The sequence below is a fragment of the Geotrypetes seraphini genome, chromosome 4 (genome assembly GCF_902459505.1).
Source record: "Geotrypetes seraphini chromosome 4, aGeoSer1.1, whole genome shotgun sequence".
NCBI lineage: Eukaryota > Metazoa > Chordata > Amphibia > Gymnophiona > Dermophiidae > Geotrypetes > Geotrypetes seraphini.
Genome location: NC_047087.1, coordinates 255169414 through 255192870, shown reverse-complemented (window position 1 = coordinate 255192870; position 23457 = coordinate 255169414). Strand labels below are relative to the sequence as shown.

Sequence of the window (23457 nt, the reverse complement as noted above, 5' to 3'; positions counted from 1 at the left end):
CACATGGACTTAGCTGTGCAGGAAATGTGAATCTCCTCATACACCCACCATATAGTGCAAAAATGTGCAAAGGTCTGTTTATTTCTTTCGATCACTACATAGCCTAATGCCACACAAGCAGTGCTGTACAAACATATTCTGTAGGTCAATGCTAAGGATAACAAAGTTTCCTTCCTTGGACCAGAAGGAGATACTGATAAACCACTGGAAGAGATTCCAAAACAACACCCAAAGATCCACTCAGTGTGTGAACCAGTTGAGTGGAGTGGACTAACTGGGGGGTGGAAATGGGCCCGGAGTTTGTTCAGCAGAATTTCCCAGACCACCTCTTCCTCTCAACACATTGACACGCTGCCACCACCACCACTAGGAACACCTCACTGGGTAGGCCAGCTATGCTATAAACTTTATAAAACACATTATTATATTTTCTTATAAAGCACATATTTTAACTGAACTCTCTGACATCCTCAGCCTTTCCATTCACAAAAATAGAAGGAAGAAAAGTTCCCATTTCCTGCTGTCTCATGTCCCCGGCCTATACAATATTTTTTTTCTGCAGACCCTTCAAAAGTCTGACCAAATCCTCGTTTCACTTGCATTATAAAGTACTGAGGATGCCATCTCTCCCCAATCCCAGGTCCTAAAGTCTAAGACAGTAGCGCAAACTAATGCTGCCAGATTCAGGAAAAAAAAATTTCGATTCGATTCAGCCTATTGAATTGGTTTTTCAATTCGATTTTCCTGCCCAGTTGGGTGATTTTTTACAAAACTCCTGGTGGGTTTTATAGCTTTTTCACCCCCTTTGGCTTCTCCTAACCACACTGGTGCTATGGTGTAAATAAAATAAAGAAACAAAAAGGACTTTTCCTCTCTCTGTTAAATCCTAGCTCACGTTTGCAGTCCAACACCAGCTCTGGCAGGATACACATTTCAAATCTGACATATTATAATCACAAAACAGAAAATAAAATTAATTTTTCTACCTTTTGTTGTCTGGTTATATTTCAAATCTTGTTGGTCCAAGGCTCTGGTTTTCTTCCGATAACTTGCTTGCCAGGGTCTCCTTCTTTCTTCTTTCTGCATGCTAACCATCCATCTGCCAACTCTGTCCTCCCTTTCCATTTCCCTTCCCTCCCCAGGAAGTCTGGTATCTTTCCTTTTTTTCATCTCCCTCCACAGATCCACCTTTTCTTAACTACCCTTTCATCCGGCATCTCTCCCTCTTTCCCCACCACCCCAGAGTCCACCATCTCTCCCTTTCTTTTCCCAATTACCCTTCTATCCAGTATCTCTATCCCTCCTCCACACCATCCCTTGTGTCCAATTTCTCTCCCTTTCTGTTCCTTCCCTCCTAACAATGGTCCATCATCTCTCTCCCTCTCCTCTATTTTCAGACCCATTATTTCTTCCCCCCCCCAAAGTTTGGCATTTGCACGTCTCTTTGAACACCCCCTTCCCTCTGTGTACTTCTAAACCAGGGTCCCCCCCAAAGGCCTGTCCCCCCTTAAAGGTCTGCCTGTCCCCCCTTGAAGGCCTGTCCCACCCCCTTGTAGGCCTGTCCCCCCCTTGAAGGTCTGCACCCCCCCCGAAGGCCTGTCCCCCCCTTGAAGGCCTGACCCCCCTTTGAAGGCCTGCCTGCCTGTCCTCCCTTGAAGGCCTGTCCCACCCCCTTGTAGGCCTGTCCCCCCCTTGAAGGCCTGCCTGCCTGTCCCCCCTTGAAGGCCTGCCTGCCTGTCCCCTCCTTGAAGGCCTGTCCCCTCCCTTGAAGGCCTGCACCCCCTTGAAGGTCTGCACCCCCCCCCGAAGGCTTGCACCCCCCCGAAGGCCTGTCCCCCCCCTTGAAGGCCTGCACCCCCTTGAAGTTCTGCACCCCCCCCGAAGGCCTGCACCCCCCCTTGAAGGCCTGCCTGCCTGTCACCCCCCTCCCCCTTGAAAGCCTGCCTGCCTGCCCGCCCGCCCCTGAAGGCCTGATGCCCCGACCCACCCCGAAGGACCGTTCGTCCCCCTGGCCTCCCCGCACTACCTATGAAGCAGCCGCAGCAGGATCGCGACGTCAGCTATCCCTGCGCTGCTTAGGAGCTGCTTCCTGCGCTGCGGTCCCGCCCCCTCCTCTGACGTCAGAGGAGGGGCAGGACCGCGGCGCAGGAAGCAGCGCCCAAGCAGCTCAGGGATTGCTGACGTCACGATCCTGCTGCGGGCTGCTTCATAGGTGTGCTGGAAGGTCAGTGGGGCGAGCGGTCCTTCGGGCGTGGGGGGGGACTGAGCAGCAAGGCTGGGAATACCCCCTCAGGGCTGGCACCCGGGGCGGACCGCCCCCCCCCCTTGGTAAGCCACTGCATTACTCAAGCAAAGCACATGAAAAATATATAGCATACTAAGCCTCATTCCTAAGAAAATAAGAAGAGAATCCCTACTCACAACAGCTATGGTTCAGAGCAAGTGGACATGTCTGATACTCAATCTTGACATCATTGTGACATCATCAATATGCACCTAGATGGCAGAATGTCACAAAAAAAAAATAATGAGAACTACCTAAACAAAAGCTCCTGTAGCTCAGTGGTTAAGAGCACTTCTTCCATCTTCCACAGGTCATGAGTTCAAAACCACACACCCCACCCTTTTTTTTAACCTCATAAAAGCGTATGGGTTTTGGACTTTGCCATTTTCATTGCACTCTGTCATTTCCAGGATGTGGAGGGAAACTTATTTTTTTCCCTGCGATGCCAATGATCTCCTAAGGTATTATCTCACAATGCAGGAACTACTGTCTAAACAAAATCTCCTGTGACTCAGTAGTTAAAGACACTTCTACCATCTTTCAAAGGTGGTGGGTTCCAATCCCTACAATGGTCAGGAGCCTCAGCACATATTCTTATTATTTTTTTAGTGATATTCTGCCCTCTAGGTGCATACTGATGATATCACAATGATGTCAAGATTGAACATCAGACATGTCCACTTGCTCTGAACCACAGTCGTTGTGAGTAGGGATTCTCTTCTTATTTTCTTAGCCTTTTGGGAATGAGGTTTATTTTTTTAATAATATCTTTATTAAGGCAAGCAATAGCACCACAACACAACCAAGAACTACATGGAGGTTTCAGTCCAGGAGCAGAGCAGAAATACACATACAAAAGAAAAGACAAGCAATCCATCTACAAAGCTGCTCCCAATGTACAGTGTAAGGTGCGACACAGTCCACCACCCAGCCATTTTAAGAGGTTTAGTATGCTATATATTTTTCATGTGCTTTGCTTGAGTAATGCATTATTAAACATCTTTTTCTATTATTATCAAAGAGTCCTCTTTACCCCCCAAAATGGAAGGTTTAGTATGCAATATATATATTTTTCATGCGCTTTGCTAAAGTAATGCATTATTACACATCTTTTGACCTTAATATTAAACTGGAGTCCTCTTTATCTCCCAAAATAAAGTCTTCTTCACCTATATGCAGATACCTCCAGCATGCCTAAGTCACATCCACCTAACTCAAGCCTGTCTAGCACCCAACTCATGCTCAACAGTAGACTTGTTTTTGTAAGACATCTTCTTTCCACTAAAAAAATAGAGAATTTAGTATGCAATATCTATATATTGTGGCAAGGCAGGTGCCGGGTTTAGACCTAGGCCCTGTTCACCGCTCAGCCACGACCGATTTATATGTTCCACCAAAATAAGTTGGAGGTCCTGTTGGCTTATATATTAAAAAAAAACCAATTACCGTATTTTCACCCATATACCGCGCACCCGTGTAAAACGCGCACACGGGTATAGCGCGCGGGGAACACAAATTTATGTAAAAAAAATTAAATATAGTGCTCACACGCGTATACCGCGCATGCTAAAACCTCCTCCCACCTACTCCAATCCGGCATCCTCCCCCCCCCGCTCACTTACCCGCGTTTTACAACTTTTTTTTTTCAATCCGATCCGGCATCCCCCTGCGAACCGGCATCCTCCCCCCCGCTCACGTCACCCCCCTCCCCCGCGATCCTACATCCCCCCAGCACCGCAAAACATCTCTTACCCGATTGGGCACCGGCACCAGCACCAATGCACAGGATGTGCCAATGCCAGTGCCCGAAGATCCTCCCTTGTTGGTTTGGGCTGGGCTGGGCTGGGCAGTGCGGTGCGGGAGAGATCCTCCTTCTTCCTGTGCCGGGCTGCACTAGGCTTTGAGCATTTGCGCAAATGCTCAAAGCCTTCTGGTCTCGCTCTCTCCGAGACGGAGAGAGCGAGACCAGAAGGCTTTGAGCAGGCGCAAATGCTCAAAGCCTAGTCCAGCCCGGCGCAGGAAGAAGGAGGATCTCTCCCGCACCACACCGCCCAGCCCAGCCCAGCCCAAACCAACGAGGGAGGATCTTCGGGCACTGGCACTGGCACATCCTGTGCATTGGTGCCGGTGCCCAATCGGGTAAGAGATATTTTGCGGTGCTGGGGGGGATGTAGGATCGCAGGGGAGGGGGGTGACGCGAGCGGGAGGGAGGATGCCGGTTCGCAGGGGGATGCCGGATTGGATTGAAAAAAAAAAGCTGTAAAACGCGCTCACACGTATAACGTGCACGGTTATGCAAGGTTTATAAAATCGTGTATAACGCGCGCATTATATGCGTGAAAATACGGTAGTCAGGTTCAATAAAGTTCTTTCAGCAACTTGTGTCTCACTTTATTGGCTATGAAACACTTTAGCAGTAATTAGTCTTTCAACTCCAAAGAAACATGAACAAAAAAACCTGGGCTTTCAAAAGGTAGCCCTCACCTACTTGTCAGGTACAAACAGGTAAGTATCCTAAACAATACCCAGTAGCTCAGCTCTATTAGTTTCACTGTCTGAGCAAAAAAAAAAAAACCAGCTATAATAATTGTCCAGATTTATCAGAGTCTTTCACAAGGTTGCTCTAATGCTTGAGAGCAATGTTGCAGAGGCCTGGTTTGTAACCGGCCTGCCCCAACCAGCTAAGCCCACTGGTGGGGGAAGGGAGTAGCTGAATCCACCTGAAATTAGCCTTTAGTCAGCTTGCCAAAATTGGCCCCACAAACCCAACCCGAGGATGGTTGGTGGATTCTCCCCGCTACTGTTCCTTCACACAATCAGCATACAATAAGTCCCAAACACTCTGCAAAAAGGCAGGACAAAATCTTGCCAAACAAAATACACCTTGCTTTAAAGTCCAAACACAAAAACAGGCACCCTCATTGCTGTGAGCTCAGCACAGCTCACTTAGCTTCACTGTGTTGCCTGTAGCAATTCACAGCCAAAAATCACCACAGTTTAAAACACACAAGGAAAAATCAAGGTGAGGCACTTAACTTTCATCCATTAAGTCATCCTGTCTCCATGGGTTCCGGGTTTGCTGTTTGTCTTGGATTTGAGCAGCTTCAGGAGTCCGGTCCTGGGATCCTGCTTCCTGGGATGATCCAGGATAGACTGACTTAGTTCTCCTCAGGGCAGCCTCTAAAGCATGCAGCTGACCATGCCCTAGCTTGAAAGGGGGCAGGGCAGCTTGGTCCTTACACTGAGCTTTACTCTGTGCTTTAATTCCTTGCAGCTGAGTATTACCTGCCTTAGGAATTTGTTTCCTAGGCTGTTGCTCTCTAGGACACACCTCCTGCCGCTCTAGGCTATTCTCCCCTTCTTCCTCCCCTTCCCAGGGCTTAGTGACTTGTTGCTTAAACTGGAACTCTGATCCTAGCTGGGAACTAGGGGTTGCCCTGTCACATTGGTTAGCCCTTTTTAACAGAGGGCTAGGGTTAGAAGAAGCCTTGTCTGGAACACGCTTAGCTTTAATGCTAGGGTTGTGACAATATATATTTACATATATATATATATATATATATTTTTTTTTTTCCGTGTGTTTTGATTGAGGAACATAGATGCCAAAAGAGGAATTGGACAAGTGTTGAAGGTACATATTTGATATTTATCCTAGAGAAATAACTGCTTGTAAATCAAGAGGATATAAGCTTGGCTTTGGAACCGACATGTGGTTTACTATCTGAGTATGTGTGGTGTGATGATTAGAGCTACAGCCTTAGCACCTTGATGTTGTTGGTTCAACTCCCCCACTGCTCCTTGTGGCCCTGGGCAGGAGACAAATTTAAATGCCACATAGGATATATGTGCTAGATAAATAAATAAAATAAAATAGTGGTGCCAGTATTTTACCTCATTTACCTCATACAATTTTAATGTAAAAAAAACATAAAAATCGCCATTCTAATGATGTCATAACGCTAACACACAATAACATTATAGATGCTATGAGGAGGTATATGTAATACCTAAAGGCGATTCTGCAAAGGACGTCTAACAATATAGATGTGCTTAGATTCACTCAGCACTGCTGAGTGTGATTCTCAATAGTGCATCTATGCATTATAGAATCGCGCTCAGCATTCTGCTCCTGGATGCCTAAACGACGCCCAATTTTTAGACGTCCTTTACAGAATCTGCCCCTTTCTATCAGACACAAGACTAGATTTACATAAGAAATTACACTGAATTATTTTGTAATAAAATTTGGTCAATAATGGTATTAAACCAAGCTGATAAACTACAGCAGTAGCTAGTATGTTTACTGTTTTGAGGGTCCATTAATTTGTATCTGTATGATTGGCTTATTTGAACTGCATATGAATTAGACATGAAGCTATTTTTCTATATGTGTGAATTTTGATGAGGGCTGGAAGGACTCACTTCCCTCAATGAAATATATTTCGAATAAATGACATCTTGAAAGTAATTTTTCTTTCCGGGAGTAAGAGTATGGAACCAACTACCTATTCAGATTAGACAACTGTCATCATAGTCCCTTTTCAAAGACATATTTTTTTTTGTAATAAGACAGAGCACATATAATACAATATTATAAATTGATATGTTTAACTACTGCTTTGTTACTCCTTTTATGTCAGGGGTCCTTTTTGATTGTAAATCCAATCCATGGGATTATAGACAAAATAGAAATCTTTTCATAGTATAATGTAGTATAGAGTGTATATTGCAATTTCAACACCTGGAACTTAGGCCCTCTTTTCTCAACCACGGTAGAATGTTTTAGCACGGACCGGTAAGGAAAATGCTCCAAAGCTCATAGGAACTGAATGAGTGTCGGAGCATTCACCTAGCCCGCCCATATTAAAATGCTCTGCCGTGGCTTGATAAAAGGGGCCTTATTATGCCTTTATAAAATAGGCATAAATTAGTTGCCTTTTGGGATTTTTTCATATAGTGGCCTGTTATAAAATTAACCCTCATATCAATAGCATAGCTAGACAACAGATTTTTGGTGGACCTACAGAAAAAGTGGTGGACATGAAGGCCCCAATTCTATAAATGGCACTTAAAACATTGGCACTGAAGAATGCGGCGCTTAGTGCATGCCAATCATAAGTTAGGCGATGTTTGTAGAATCATACTAATCGGCACCTAAAGTGGACTTGGGCATCGGTAGGCGTCCTGACCTTAGGTGCACCCTATTTATGCCAGGGTTCTCTTGGCCTAAATACTAGCGCCAAAGTCCAAACTGGTGTCTAGATGCCAAACATGCTCATGATCCGCACCCTAACCATGCCTACTTTCTGTAAGTACCTTAGACTAGGGACCTACCTGAAAGTGGTAGGTGCCTACCATCCAATTAATTTTAATTAAGCCAATTATAAGGTGCAAATTGCTTACTGGCACCAATTAAGCTTTTTAAATAATTAAGTTAGGTGTCTGGATCGACTAGGCATGCCGAACTAGGTGCCTAACATTAGGTGTCTTTTTATAGAATTTGGGCCGAAATATTGTTTCCATCCTCGGCCCCCCTCTCGCTGACCTTTCCTTGGCATTCCTCTCCAGTGGAGAGTTGCGCAGCGACAGAAATCCCACCCATCCCCACCAGGATCCTCTCCGTCCCCATCCATCCCCGCAAGGAAATACCTCCATCCACGCCTGTCCCCATAAAAAGCAGCAATTACTTCTGACAGGATCATCAATTCCACAGTTTCTTTTGTGTTTGCGCTGCTGTTTTCCTTGTGGAATCTCTTTGGTGGAACCCTTTTTTTGTTTTCTATTCAGGTAATTAACTTATAAACTCCCTCTTTTACTAAGGCTGACGTGTCCATTATATTATGTGGACGAACCCTGCTTCTAAAGCCTTCCATCCCCATGGGAGTCCCGTTGGCTAGAGGGGGGTCCCCATGGGAATCCCATGGGCCAGAGGGGTATCCCCTTGGGAGTCCCGTGGATTAGGGGGGATTCCCGTGGGACCCCCACGGGATTCCCGTGATCCCCGTTCCTGTGCAGACCTCTACTCTCCACTCAACTTAAAAACTATAAACACTGGCAGGGATCCCCAAACCCCACCAGTTGAAGACCTCCCAAATGATGCCCAGAAATCTGTAACCCAGTTCAGCAGACAGCAGCAGCTCCATGAGCTGAGGTGTAACAAATGAGCACGTTGAGGTACTGGTTTCAGCAGCTCATGATGCTACCGCCGACTGCTAAATTGGGTTGCACAGTTCTGGATGCTGTTACGAGAGGTACACAGCTGGTGGGGCTTCGGGTTCTACTTGGGTGGGCCTGACCCCAAAATGGGTTTAACCATTTATGCTCAAACTGTTCTGCCTACACTGTCTTTCAAAAGACTTCACATTCCGGTACATGTTTCACATTCTGCTATCTAAAAATATACAATTCAAAATGCATTAAAGTAGCAGTTTGTAGATATGCTGCACAGATCAGTGAAACGCTTTCACTGTGAAAGAACAATTACAGAATAGAAAAATTCAAAAAGTAAATAATAAGAAACCAAAAAGTCTGGATTGCTTAATTCTCTGCGCTCCTTCACTCAATATTCAGTGGAGCCCTTTTTGCAATAAAAAGAACCATGTGTCTGAGAGTGGCTGAGCAATGTGACAAACCTGTGGTCAGCTTTGTCCCTGTAAGGGATAAAAGCAGAACACGGTCCCTGGTCAGAAGGGCTGACCAGATTAAAAGTAAAGGTTTGGATTTGGCTGACTACCCCTCAGACAGTGAGGTAGAGCAGGAGAGGCATGAGCATAGGAATATCCAGCAGAGAGTGCCATCTCAGTACAGGTACTCTAGAAAGCCTAATAGGACTCTTATTGAGAAGTGGAGTCCCAATGCTGGAAGGTATGCTCATTACCAGCCTAGGAGAAACCTGGATTTTTTCCCTAGGGATTTCCTGCCTAACACAGCTGCTCCTAGGAGAGAGGGGTGGGGCTTTAACTCACATAAGAACAGAGCATGGGATCACAGTGGGGGAGCAGGGACGGAGCTAGAGCTAATGAGCTCAGGCAGCGGCAGGAGAAGCAGCAATGTTCGGGTGCAGATGAGGGGAGAAGTCTCTCTCCTCCAACCCACATCAGTGAGGACGTAGAGATGACCGAGGACTACCTCAGCTCAACCCCAGCGGCTGCTGAGCAGGCAGAGGCTATGGATGTCTCTGAACCCCTGCTGGAAGCTGGCTATTTTCCCGACATGGAGGTTAGTTGCTAAAGGGAATGAAGCAAGGCTGTGCTTGTGCTGGCTCCCGTAACCCAAGCCCAGCTGACAATAATTAGAGGGAGAGCAGGAAAATCTCACTGTGCCACTGCCCGGAGGGCATTGTTTGTTCAAGGAACTTTATCTATGTGGGTGTGAAAGCTCCTTGTGAAAACCTAAGTAAAGTTCACAGCTTATCTAATGCCTTGCTGTGTTCCCTCGACTAGGAAGCCCAGCTGATAGTAACAAACTGTGAAGCCTGCTCTGCAAAACCTATCTGGGTCTCAGCTAGGTAAGCTGAAACGTTTTAAGGAATTCATTGCCAAGTTTGGGAACTGTAATTACTCTGTCTGTTTTCACAAGATGTTGGCAAAGTTTGAAAGTTTATTTTCCTGATATTTGCATTTACTTTAACCCCTGGTGTAGAGGACTGTATTTAGACTAGAAAAAGTCAAGGGTATTGAATTGCATGTGGCTGGTGTAGCAAGCCATTCTGACAACTGCAAGCTATTTTGTGTTTTATGTTTTTCCATGACATGTGGGTGTGGCTGATGGTATTCAGACCCCCGGGTTCAATAAAGTACAAGAACATTCTTTTGTAACAAGACTTACCTGTGTGGTCTTCTCTTTACAAGCTACTCTCAGTGTGGCCTGGCAGACTAGGCAGGCGCCTAGGTCTGTTATAACCTGAAAAGCCTGTTTGGGCACAGGAGAAGTTAGATTGTGGGAAAAGGTACACTGAAATTTTGTTTGAGGCCGAAGATCCTCAACCACAAACACAGCACTCAGTACTTCCTCCAGCAACAGAACTGGTGCCTAAAATGGAGGAGAGGGTTCTGAGTGGACCTATCTCTTCAGCATGTGGCTCTCCAGCTTGGTCAGATGCTAAACCAGAGGGCTCCAGTAGGCTCACTATAGACTCTCGGGCCCTAAGATTTCAAAGCTTGTAGCACCAATGGCAGCCTCTTACTCTGAAATTACTGTGAAATTTAACCCTAAACATGCATTTTTCTCTGTCCTAGACATGACTAATGATTTTTGTAATCTGCCCCTTGCCTCTGAATTCCAGGACACAACAGTGCAGACAAAAGAAGACAAATCTAGCAGGCACCTGACTTCTGCACCGCAGTGCCCACTACTCAGTCTGCAGTGGGACCCAGGTGGCAGATATGTGGTCCAGGTCGGCCTGAATGGAATATGGACAAAGTTTGCTCTAAGTGACCTTGAGGATGCTGCTAATTTAAAATGTTTTTTTCTTTTTCTTAGCAGCAGTTCGGATATATACATAGCCATCCCAGATCAGTTTTGGCACAGAGATATTTTTAATGTATTCCAAGGATCTTCTTTATCACTGCAGAGATAAAGACGCTCCAAAGAGACATTAGCTTTATGCCTTTTCTGAATATGAGATGGTTATGCTTTGCATTATTTGTACATATACTTTACTCATGTGTTCATCTTTGTTTTGTTTTTCCATAACAATGTGTTTAGTTGCAGAGTTAAATTCAGCCCTGAACACTTGACAAATGGAAGAATAGTTTCACGCCTAAAACTTTGTGTTGTATGTTTTGTCTGTGCCATGTGGTCTGTGTTTTGTCTATTTGTTTTAGTTTAAGGAGTACCCCAGGAGTTTAGGGGGTACCCCAGGAAAATATAACACTGGCCATTTCTAGAGCTCTTTTCCCACTTTTATTTTTACTAGCCCAATTGCGCAATGTTCTTTTTACTTATAGTTTTCATAGCCTAGGTGTAGCTTAGTTAGGAGTTATATATTTAAGAAAAGGTTTTAGACTGTGTTTATTCTATGGTGCTCACTAGATTCAGTACATATTTCTGACACTCAGTTCAGGCAACCTGGTCTCTCTCTCTTTTTTTCTATCTCTTATTTGGATCACACTGGAGTACAGCTGCTGAATGATATCTGGACTCCTTTCAAGCCGGGGTATCCTTCTCTGTATGCACAGACATCATTTCATCCCAAGTATGCATTTCACTAGTTTAAAGAGACTGTCAGCTCCTACTGGACTAATCCATCCTCCTGCTCCCTGTCTGCAAAGATCTCTTACTCCTCTACTTCTTCACACATGTTGTACTACCTCGGAGCTGAACATTTTTGTTTTCACTTGTTCTTTCCACAAAATGTTTCCTATTCGTTAGATCCACAGATTCATGAAAGCCACCTTCCTAAGAACGCTTTGCTGTACAGTTCAACCTATTTACTGAACAATACCTGGTGTAGTCATTCACCTCTGTCCTCCATCAGCATTAATGGGACAACCTACTCCACACCTCTGGTAACTAATGATTCTATGGACATTCCAGACTTTATTTCATATGCTGTGCATCCACTACCTCTTGGTATGGGGAACGAGACATTTCAAAAGCTGCTGAATTTTACAGAACTCCATGCCTACATTGAACAGCTTAAGAAAACCTCCAAAGAAGTGAATCATACCGTTACTTTTGAAAATGGACAGACGCTCATAGAATTGTTATGAGCACTGGAACATTTTGTGCTCCGAGCCATGGTAGAAATTTCTACTGCGGTTTAGTATAAGAGGGCCATAATTTTTATAGTTTTAAATTATTTAGAGCGACCAGTAAAGGTGTTGGATGTCTGTTAAGCAGAGCTATGGGGTTACAATTCTGCAAAAATGTTACAGGAGCTCAGAAAATGCAGAAATTGGTTAGTCAAAAATAAAATTTAAACGTTAAATGCTGGAATATTTTGAAATAATAGTGATATTTGATGCTAGTACACTTGAATTCTGTGGATAGAAATCAAAACTGAAGATTTTATGTATTAAATTTAACTCAAAATAAAATAATGGAATGTATGGAAATTTGAGTGAGTTTGTAAGCAGTGTTCTGATTCAATTCAAAGCAGTCACATTTTCTCTCAATTTTAAGCAGTCTCTGTCTCTTGACACGGCTGTGTTTTGGCTGGTGCGCCTTCATCAGAAGTAAAACACGCCTTACGAACTCACTGGTTGAGATGATATCAACTGATGTTCAGAACACAGAAAATGAGCTGTAGCTAGGAAAACAATCTCACTCCGAAATACTGAAAGCTTATAGGAGCATTTCGGTATGTGATTGTTTTACTAGCTACAGCTTATTGCCTGTGATTAATTCTCTTTTTGAACTATGTTTTAACCAGTGAATTCGTAAGGCGTATTTTACTTCTCCTGATGAAGGCGCACCAGCCAAAACATAGATGTGTCGAGAGAGACTGCTTGAAATTGAAAGAAAGTGACTGCGTTGAATTGAGTCTGTTCTCCCAGAGAGCAGCTTATTATTCTGACTGTTTTATGCTTTATTAAAGGTGCTTTGGACTTCATAGTGTTCCATTTTGTTTGTTCACTTGAAAAGTATGACGTATGAGGTAGTTATATGTAGAACGTTATTGCATATTAAGCCCCCCATGGACCGCTATAAATGCCGGCTTTTCCTAATTATGACTGTGGTAACCATGCAAATGATTACTTGCAATTGGAAGAATTGGGATCATCTTAGTTTTCCTTTTTGGTGGGCGAGCTTATGTTTAAGTTATAAATATGAGAAAATTAATGCTGACATGCTGGGGCATAATAAGATATTCAAATTAGTTTGGGGTCCGTTGACGTCTTTTATAGATTTGCTATATTAGTCCTTTATCTTTATTTTCTGTTGTTTTTCACCCACACATCCAGGGAGGATGGGAGCGGGAGGGGGGTATATCTTTTGTTTTGGTATTATTCCTGATGGTAATGATGGATGGGGGAGGGAATTTTTATCTTTTGTATAGATGATGATTGATTATAAGTGCTTGGTTGATTATCATTATTTGTATATAAATTGTATTGCACTTTTTGTTGGCATTAAAAACTAAATAAAGTTAAAAAAGAAAAGTAAATGAGCACACTCAGGACTTCAGCCAGAGATGAACAAATTTATTTGTTTATGTAGCTGATACAATATTTAGGCGTATTGAGAAAGGCAAACTGACATAAGAGAACACATACATATAGGGAGGCATACTTTCTCTATTTAATTTATTTAAAAGAGCATAAAAGGGCAAAGACACCAAAGAAGTAGTATAGATGAAGAAATAAAATTCAAGAGAGCTTGAAGAAAAGATTAACAAAGAAAGACAGGAAAGAACATTTAAATATTGCAGAAAGGCTGAGTCAGATAAACACAAACTGCACACATACTTACTCAGCAGATTTTGAACTCAGTTTCAAGATATATCTGAAAAAGAGAAAAAATATTTCACAAAGAATTCTTATCTTATATTTGAATTTGAAGTAAAGTCTGATAGTAATTTTGTTTGCATAATATTTTTTTGAACTGTGGTGCAGACGCTGCCTTTGAGCAGGGTAGATTATTGCAATGCATTGTTGTATTTGGGAGTTGCGAAAGTGAAGATGAGGGTGCAGCAAGGTTGATCACAGGCACTTCCAGGATGGCACACATAACACCAGGGTTAAAACAATTGCAGTGCTTGCCAAGCCAGCAAAGAGTGCACTTTAAAATTTTGTCGATAGTACATCAGATATTGTACCACTTGAGATCTTTCAACCCAGGAGTTTAAGATTGGAAAATAGTACGAAATTATGTTTGGGAGGCAAGATGACAATTTCCCACTCCAGGATTGGAGACGCTATGTTGACAGTGTGGGGGGGGGGGGGGAGTGTAAAGCTTTGGAAAGCCTTGCCAGGGATTCCGCGCTTATGCGCGGTTAGGTTGGGTTTCAAGAAAATGTTTAAAACGCAGTTGTTTGTAAATGCTTTCTTATGATAGAGATATCGTGCAATGTAATTACCTGAAAATGCCTTTTTGATAGCTATTCTGGATCTTACAGCAAAGATTTTTATGTATTGAGCGTGTACTGTCTACTATTTATGACTGTTATTATGTAAACCAGGGACGTCCAACCTTTTGGCTTCCATGGGCCGCATTGGCTGAAAAAAATGTTTCTGGGGGCCGCACAAACACGCAAATGCTGCAGCAAGACAGAGGAGGGAGCTGGCAAGACGGTAAACACCAGGGGGCAGCAGAGGAAAACACTGCATCGCCCTCGACCAGGGCCGCACAAAATACTTCATGGGGCCGCATGCGGCCCTTGGGCCGCAGGTTGGACACCCCTGATGTAAACCATATAGGATTTATACAGTATATAAATTTTGAAATAAATACTTATCTGAAACTGTATTGAAAACCTTGTTCCATTGTTCTGTAAAAGTAAACAGGCATTTAGATAGATTTGGTAATTTATACAACGAGCCAGTTCTAGAATAGAAAGAGTAAGAACACATAGGGCCCCTTTTACAAAACAGCGGTAGTGATGCCCATTCAGTTCCTATGGGCTTGGTGCATTTATTGCGGCATCATTGCAACCATGGCTTTGTAAAAGGGGCCCCTAGCTATTTAAATGAATTTAAAAGTTTTTAATGAAAACATTGCAGATTAGTCATTTGAGAAATTTAACTGATTTTAATATTTAAATCTATTTATTAATTTTTAATCAAATTTACTCCCCCTCCCCCCCCCCCAGCAGCTGCTGCTGTGGTAACTGCCCGAAAGCCCATCGAGATTTAAAGTGCTTCAGGGCTTTTGGTGCGCAGCTTTGTAAAAAGGAAGGGTACTGCAATAGAGAATGACATGGGGACAAATTTTCCCCATCCCTGCAGGATCCTTGTCTTGTCCTCACAAGCCCTGTCCCTGCCCATTCTTGCAAGCTCTGTCCTCATCTGCATAAGCCTCAAATACTTTAAAATCATAAGTGTTAGAGGCTTGTAAGGTTAAGACAGAGCTTGCAGGAATGGGGAAGGGGCAGAACTCAGGAGGGATGGGACAGGGATATTGAGATCCCGCAGGGACGGAGACACATTTGTCCCCATATCATTTTCTAATAAATACATCTCTTTGCATTGTACAGGTGTCATTTCCATCATTGCACCAAAAAGAATTATACGTATGAGACTCTTGTGATATCTTATCTGATTCTCCTTTTCCTTAAAAAATATTCCTGGCCAGATTTCTCTTAATACTCATTAAGAGTTTGGTTAGTAATCCCTTGTCCTACCCCACACCTGAAAAGGTGTCTCCATCCTGAGGTTAACTTGACCACTAGCAACTATCCCCCAGTGTTCCCGCTAAGCTGCGTTGACGTGCGCACGCGCACAAAATATTACCTCGCAGCGCACAAGTTTCTCGTCGCAGCGCACACAGTGTAGAGCACAGTTCTTCAACCGCCGGTCCGCAAACAAAATCTTGCCGGTCCACGAAGGATTCGGTCCCCGCCGCAACGAAAGGCCGGCGTCAGCTGACTTGCAACTTCCTGTTGCAGTCGCTGTGCCGGGACTCCTGCCTTCGCCGGGACTCCTGCCTTCCACCGCGTTTGCCTCCTGCCTTGTCTCCGCACCTCCAGACCAGCAGCGGCAGCTGTATATGCTTTTAACTTCGGCACAGAGCTGCCCCTAATCAATAGTTTAGCGCGGTTTCATAAGGCAGCCTCGGGGCCTTTGCTAGGCCGGCCCACATCGCATCATCGAAGCGGGCCGGCTATCAAAGGCCCCGAGGCTGCCTCATGAAACCGCGCTAAACTATTGATTAGGGGCAGCTCTGTGCCGAAGTTAAAAGCATACAGAGCTGCCGCTGCTGGTCTGAACTCTTGGGCCGCTGAAGGAGGGCAAAAAGCAGCTGTCCTGGAGGTTTCCCTTCCTCTCGCCTTTACAGGTTCCTTTTTTCCACCTTTTTTTTTTCCTTCAAACGGCAACGGGCCCCAGCATCGACATCAATCAAGTAAGTTCCACTGTCAATCAAGCGGTTCTGCTCGGCCAAAGCTTCCCCTGTGACATGAGCCACCCTCAGGGGAAAGAAAGTGACCCACAAAGGTGAGGGGAAGGGGGGCAGATGATGGAAGTTGGGGGGGGGGAGAGAGAGAGAGAAGGGGCAGATGATGGAATGGAGGAGATGAGAGAGAGAGAGAAGGGGACAGATGATGGAAGTGAGAAGAAGGGAGAGAGAGCAGAAGGCAGATGGATGTCAGTTGAGAAGGGAGAGCAGATGCTGAATGGAAGTGGGGAAAGAACACATACTGGATGGAAGGAGGAGATAAATAAAGGGGGAAGAAAATAGTAAGATAATGGAGGGGTGAGGGAAAGGGGTGACAAGCTGTGTGTAGACACAGTGAAAAGAGGGAAACGGGACTAAATAGTAAGAAAGAATTTAATTTAGATGGAGGCAGAAAATAGAGAAGGAAGACCAGAGAAGAAAAGGGAAGAGAGAGCAGAGAATGATCAGATCTGAGTGGAGGAAATGAGAAGAGAGATATGCTAAAAACCACAGGGGGGAGGGAAGGATAGAGATGCCAGACCATGAGGGGAACAGAAGGAAGATGATGGATGCTAGACCAAATTGGGGGGTGGGGGGGGGGGGCAGGAGGAGAGATGGCAGGGAAAGACAGACAGTGAATGGAAGGGGCAGATGCTGGACTGAAGAGACAGAGAAGGTTATCATGCTGCTGTACCGGGCCATGGTACGCCCTCACCTGGAGTACTGCGTCCAGCACTGGTACTTTAAGAAGGACACGGTACTACTCGAAAGGATCCAGAGAAGAGCAACTAAAATGGTTAAGGGGCTGGAGGAGTTGCCGTACAGCGAAAGATTAGAGAAACTGGGCCTCTTCTCCCTTGAGCAGAGGAGATTGAGAGGGGACATGATAGAAACATTCAAGGTACTGAAGGGAATAGACTTAGTAGCTAAGGCAGGGAGAACGAGAGGGCACTCTCTAAAGTTGAAAGGGGATAGATTCCATACAAACGTAAGGAAGTTCTGTGGTAGAAAGCAACATATTTATTTGGCTCATAACTTGCTGGCGCCTGATATTTTTAGCTCACAGTGAAAAAAGTTTGCTCACAACACCCGCCCGCTTAGAGGGAACACTGCCCCCCACCCCCTTTTTACTAAACCGTGATAGCACAGGGAGCCGTGCTGAATGCTCTGCCCATAGGAAGACTATGAGCGTTGGGAGCAGAGCATTCAACGCAGCTCCCTGTGCTAATAACCGCTATCATGGTTTAGTAAAAGGGGGGTATGTATGAGAAATGTTCTGAGAGAAATAATAAAGAAATGAATAAGTGAGCAGCATGAGAAAAAGTTGGAAAGGAAAAATTTAAATTTTTTTTTTAAAGACAGCTTAACATAGGGCCTCTTTTACAAAGCTGGGGTATCAATGCTGCCATGGTAGATGCACTGAAGCCCAAAGGAACTGAATGGGCTTTGGCGCATTTACCACAGCAGCAGTTAAAACAGCTAGTCTGCAAGTGTGGCTGCTAGTGAATTACATTTATTTTGAGGTAAAATAAAAATTCTGGTCTGTTCTGTAACAGATGCTGGTACTGCTTTGACCAATTTGTTTACCATATCTTGGGAGAGAAACCAATTTTGAACTGAGAAATATTTAGTAACTTTGGTGAATTTATGTTTGTTTTGATTCAGGTTTGCAAGTAAAGCTGTGAGAGTGTATAAAGCAGCTGAAGATTCTAGAACAGCAGCAGCTAACTCTCCCGATAGCTATTACACGGAAAAGTAAATAAGCACAGTCGGGACTGAACAAATTTATTTTTATTTTTGTCTATTTAGCTGATACAGTATTTACTGTAGGTATTCTGAGAAAGACAGGCTGACATAAGAGAGCACATACAGTATGTATAGGGAGGTGTGTCTCTCCATTTATTTTATTTAAGATAGCTTAATAGGGTGAAGACACCAAAGAAATACTACTTATAAAGAATACAAGCAGAAGAAAAAAAATGAAATTCAAGAAAGCTTGAAAAAAAGATATGTAACGAAAGAAGACAAGAAAGAACATTTAAACACTGGAAAAAAAAAAAAAGACTGAGGCCTCCTTTTATTAAACTGCGATAGCATTTTTTTAGCACAGGGAGTCGCGCTGAATGCCCTGTGCTGCTCCTGACGCTCATAGAGTTCCTCATTCAGCGCGGCTCCCTGCGCTAAAAACTGCTATCGCAGTTTAATAAAAGGGGGCCTGAATCACACATACAGGTCGATTCTGTAAGCGGCACCTGCCACGGCAGGCGCCTAAAAAACGGGCACCTGCCTCGTGTCAATTACAGCCAGGCGTCGCTTTGAGAATCAGGGATACCGGTGCTTTGCAAGGACCTTAGATGCCAGAAATTTAGGCCAGGGTTTTACAGGCCTACATTTCTGGCACCTAGGGTCCTTGCACAATCATGGCTAGTGTCTCCTAGTGCCACCGAAGTCCAGCGCCGCTCCTTAAACACGCCTACTTCCAGGCTTCGGCATCACTAGGTCTCAGAGGCCACTTAGCGTTGCCTGATATTATGTTTTGATGAGGTTTTAATTGGTTTTTAATGGCGTGACCAATTATCATGCCACTTAGAATCAATTAACATCCTTAAACTAGTCGCCGGTAGGCGCGATCTAGGTGTCTGTCGGTGACTAACTTCATCAGCTTTTCGAGAATCTGTGCATATTGAACACATACTTATCCAGTAGATTCTGAATTCCGATTCCAGAGAAATCTGAAAAAGAGAAAAAAAAATATTTCACAAAGAATACTTATCTTATATTTGAATTTGAAGTACAGTGTGATAGTAATTTTGTTTACATAATACTTATCTGAAACTATATGGAAACCCTTGTTCCATTGTTCTGTAAAAGTAAACAGGTATTCAGATAGATTTTGTAATTTATACAACTGGCCATTTCTAGAATATGTGATATTCTCCCTTTCACTAAGCCGCAGTAGAAGTTTCTTCTGTGGCCTGGAGTTCTAAATGTTCCGATGCTGCTCTGAAGCTCATAAAATTCCTATGAGTGTCAGAGCTGTGTCGAATAATTTAGTGCCCTGGGCCAAGGTAGAAACCTCTACCGCGGCTTAGTAAAAGAGGGCCATAGCTATTTAACCCCTACTTTTACTAAGCTGCGGTAAAGGTTTCTACCGTGGCCCAGAGCACTAAATGTGGGGAGTGTGTGGCGCAGTGGTTAGAGCTACAGCCTCAGCACTCTGAGGTTGTGGGTTTAAATCTCTCACTGCTCCTTGTGACCCTGAGAAAGTCACTTAATACCCCCATTGCCCCGGGTACACTAGATAGAGTTTGAGAACCTATATAAAGATAAAGTACCTGGATAGAGATAGTAGATAGAGATAAAGTACCTGGATGTAAAACCACTTAGGATATAAGTGGTATATAAAATGCTCCAATGCTGCTCCAACACTCATAGAATTCAAGTCAGTATCTTGATGGTGCCAAGATAGTTAGCTCAGCAGGGTTTTAAAAAGGCATGAATAATTTCCTAAAATAAAAGTCCATAAACCATAATGAAGATGGCTTGAGGAAATCCACTGCTTATTCCTAGAATAAGCATTATAAAATCTATTTTTCTCCTTGGGATCTTGCAAGCTGGGTTGGCCACTGTTAGAAACAGGTTACTGAGCTTGATGGACCTTTGGTCAGTCCCAGTACGGTAACTCTTATATTCTTATTATATGTTAATAAACATAAACATATTACATTACATTGTATTTCTTATATTCTTCAAATTCCCTCTCAGTTCTTTTATTTTTTTTTTAATCATATTTTCCATAAACATATCAAGTATCCACTTGTACAGAAAGATGGAGTTATCTAAAGAACACAAAACAAAACACAAAATTTTTGTTTAGTTTAACCACAATCAAAAAGAAATATAACTTAACTCCAAAAATCGTAGATCCAAGAAGTAATAACAGCGAGCACTAACATGAGTCATTAGAATATAAAGAAAGGAAAACAGGAAATTCAACCAGCTAAAAGTATCCAAATTAAATAAATGAGCACTCATGATGTCCCTGCATTCAGGCCAATCCAGGTCACATGTACCTGGCAGAAAGCCAAATAGTAGCAACACTCCATTGGACCAATTAAAGGTGATTTGGGGAAATTCAGTTATCTCAGGCTGTTTCTCCTTAATTGATTTTCCAAATGTTCCACATTTTGATTCATAAACTCTTGACCTTTGTACCTCCTGTAACTTAGAGATCTTTTCCTCCACCTCCTTAAGACCATTAGACTGGCTATTGAATTCCTGTGTATATTTAGCAAATAACTGTGCAATGAAATGAACTTTATCTACAATATTATTCACCACATTTGCTAGCATTATCACTGCTGGTTTCTTCACTCTCCGTGAAACCAGTGGAAGAAGATGAAGACTCTCACCCAGGACTCTCTCCCTGGAGGGCTGTTGATTTGGAGCTTTCTCCACATGTTGCAGAGCCAGGGAGATTGTTGCAGTCCTGGCTCCCACATTCTGTACAGTCAGAGCTAACTCTCCTGATTCAGCATCGCACGCCTCTCCTCCAACATTAACATTTCTAGGTCATCGGGGGAGGCTGTGCATTGTCCAGGGCTTAGAAAAACCCTGTCAGTGCTGCTCCAAAGTTATCTAGTGTCCAGGCTCTGGGGAGCAATAGTTAAACTCTGGAACGCATTGCCAGAGGTTGTGGTAAGAGCGGATAGCGTAGTTGTTTTTAAGAAAGGGTTGGACAATTTCCTGGAGGGAAAGTCCATAGTCTGTTATTGAGAAAGACATGGGGGATACCACTGCTTGCTCTGGATCAGTAGCATGGAATATTACTACTCTTTGGGTTTTGGCCAGGTACTAGGGACCTGGATTGGCCGCCGTAAGAATGGGCTATGGTCTTGATAGACCATTGGCCTGACACAGTAAGGCTATTCTTATGTTCTTATGATCTTTCACCTCCTTTTCCCCATAACAAATAGGTAAAAATGAGTGTAACAAAGTGGATTCAGCAAAGCAAATTCTGGAGCCCTCTCCTAAGCGACATTAAGCAACACCATCTTGTCCCACCCTTAATTACTATGGATCTTGATATGCAGATAGCGTGCAGAAATTTCTATCACATTTTTCTACGTGTATTGTCTTGTGTATTTAATCTCTTCAAATTTATGATGACTTTTATTAGATTAGTTTATAATTCAAAGATGTAGTTATGCAAAAGCTGCTCAGACCTGTAATCTTCACAAGCAAAGAACTCTGCACTTTAGACATGTGCCTTCAAAGAAAGAAATACCAACTTCAGCAATAAGTTTGAACCGCATCCAGGAAGAGTTTACTTCCCAAACTTTCTGCTGTAAAATTATGACTTCAGAGAAAAAAATGTTATCTACAGTTGCATCCAAGCTAGGGACAGACTGTGTTTTCTTTTCATTCTGTAAACATAAATCTAAAAGTTTAAGTTGGAGCTGAGTAAAAGCATATTATTAATTTATTATATGTATACACTATTGCGTTACATTGATGCCAGAACAACTTGTCTGTTCTTTAGAGTAATGAATTAAAATAGGCTATAACTGAAAAGATAGTGAACCAACTTAGGAGCTTATTCAACTAAACTGTATCCCAAAGAATTGGAAAAAAAATCCCAATTTGGAATCACGTAAACTTGAGAGGAAAATAGTAATTCATAATTGTTATTATTTTTTATTATTCTTTATATTTGTATAGCATCTCCTTTATATAACACAAAGCAGTTTAGAATATAATAAAGCTATAAACTATATATAACAAATCCCTATTCAACCCACTCAAGTCCCCAAACTAACACCCATCCACCTCCTTTTACGAAGCATTTTTTTTTTTAATGGTTGCGGCGGTAAAAGTTCTAACACTCATAGGAATTCTATGAGCATCAAAGCTTTTACCGCCGTGGCCAGTGATAAAAAACAGGGAGGGGGTGGGGAGGCTAATGTCCAGCTATCTAATCTAATCTAATTTTTAGATTTATATACCGAATCTTCTTCCAAAATGGAAGCTCAACTCGGTTTACATAAAGATACTTAACATATTTAGATCAGATTTAGTTAGCAATTATAAGAAAAATAATTTAACAGAATCCACAACCTTAGTAAGATCTATTAAAAAGATGTATTTTTAGAAATTTCCTAAAGTTTGAGATAAGGAAGAATTCTAATATTTAGTGGAAGATCATTTCAAAGGCTCCTGAGAACAACTGTGCCACAGCAAAAGGAAAAAAAAATAATTTTTCACTCAGAGTGAGATCTTTCATGCTTCACTGTTCTCTCTTCACACAGGATTGCAACAGCACCCAGGCCTTTGGCCATTAGGCCACGGAATGAATATGAGGTTCAAATTAGCCAAATGGAGTGCATTGACCCTCCCCTGGTCCTCTGGGGATTCTGGACACAATGAGAGTGGACAAATCAAGTCAATAAATCAGATCAAATCAAGCCTCATTGGGCACTGTCATGGTATATGCCGGCAATTCTATTAAGTGGAGCCTAAGGGCCTGATTCTCTAACTGTGTGTTCCAATTTTAGGGAGCAGTAGGCGTCCTTCCTCTGTCTGGCAGCCAATCAGGATTGCACGATTTCTGAAAAAAACTCAGGCGAGGAAGGACGCCTACATTGTAGGCATCTGTCATGTGTCTACAGAGATACGTAGGGATGCTTAAGCATGCCCAAGGCAGGGCGTGGGCACGGTTTCATTCAGAAGTAGCCTTGGGCATCGGTAAGCATCTCTACCTCTGTGTAGACGCGAGACAGACACCTTAAATGTAGTCCTGCAAAATACTGACCTACATTTAAGGCATCTGGCAGGAAAACTAGATGCAATTTTGTAAAGGATGCCGATGCGTGATTGACACACGATGGGCAGATGCATCTTAGGCGGCTGCCGATATTGGCATCCTTTACAGAATCAGGCCCTAAATGCATTTTGGGTCTTGAGAAAACTTAGAAGTATTAGAAAATACTTGTAATAAGAATAATTTAAATTGGTGGTTTAATCGTTAATATTTATATATTTATTCAATTTTCTATACCGTTTTCCCAGGGGAGCTCAGAACAGTTTACTGTACATGGATTTATTCAGGTACTCAAGCATTTTTCCCTGTCTGTCTC

The 23457-nt window shown here is 43.1% G+C and overlaps 1 protein-coding gene across 2 annotated transcripts in view; it reads right to left on the bottom strand.

The window, feature by feature from the left end:
• The window catches only part of PAPSS2 (3'-phosphoadenosine 5'-phosphosulfate synthase 2), a 100085-nt gene that overhangs the window by 64336 nt on the left and 12292 nt on the right, over positions 1-23457 (bottom strand). The window lies entirely within an intron of this gene.